This window comes from Phocoena phocoena, chromosome 6 (genome assembly GCF_963924675.1).
Source record: "Phocoena phocoena chromosome 6, mPhoPho1.1, whole genome shotgun sequence".
Classification (NCBI taxonomy): domain Eukaryota; kingdom Metazoa; phylum Chordata; class Mammalia; order Artiodactyla; family Phocoenidae; genus Phocoena; species Phocoena phocoena.
This window is the reverse complement of record NC_089224.1, coordinates 64,042,594-64,043,416: the sequence shown is the minus strand read 5'-3', so window position 1 is coordinate 64,043,416 and position 823 is coordinate 64,042,594.

The window sequence follows — 823 nt, the reverse complement described above, 5'->3', positions numbered from 1 at the left end:
CATAACAAATGCAAAACAAGGTATTCTTGGAATAGTGAATGTTTTGTCCAAAAGAAGTCAAAGAGGAAAACACATTTGGGGTTTGGTTTTGTTTTTAAATGGGAAGACACACAACATAGGTGAAGTGAAGTCTGTCCTCCAACTGTTCTTGCCCCCATGCTGCTGGAGTTAATCACTCAGTGTCCCCTGTGTCCCCGCTTTCTCTGCAAGGAAGGTGTCAAGGCAAATTGTGACCTTGTGGGGGTGGTCAGGCACTGGGGTACGCTGGCCGCCAGTTAGAAAGGCTGTATGGTCTGCAAAAGAGTAGTAGGTGGGAGAACTCAGGTCCAGGCTTCCTGGATCTGAACTGACTTGGTCTGTTACTTTAAGACTTCTCACTTTTTGTGCCTCAGAGTACACTTTGTAAAATAGGCGTCATAACGACTGCTGTCTATACTTCAAAGGGACTGTAGACGGCCAAAGAAATGATCAACTTGAAAATGCTTTCCAGTCTTTTTAATGCATTCTTTTTTAAAAAATCAAGTATTTAGTAAGGACTTACTGTGTGCTTGGCTCTTAAAAATCATTTTCTCATTACATTCTTTTAACAACCTTATGGTTTAAATACTTGTTTGCATTTTTACTCAGGGGGAAACTGAAGTTCTGAGAAGTTTGTTAACTCTCTCACCCAGTTGATAAGCTGTAGATTCAGGGTTAGAGCATAGATTTGTCAACTCTTAAATCATACTAGCTTACCACACTGCAACATACGACAAATGTTAGTTTTTACCATTATGAGTATTACGTGGCGTTATAATAGTTTCTTCTTTCTCTCTTAGGAAAA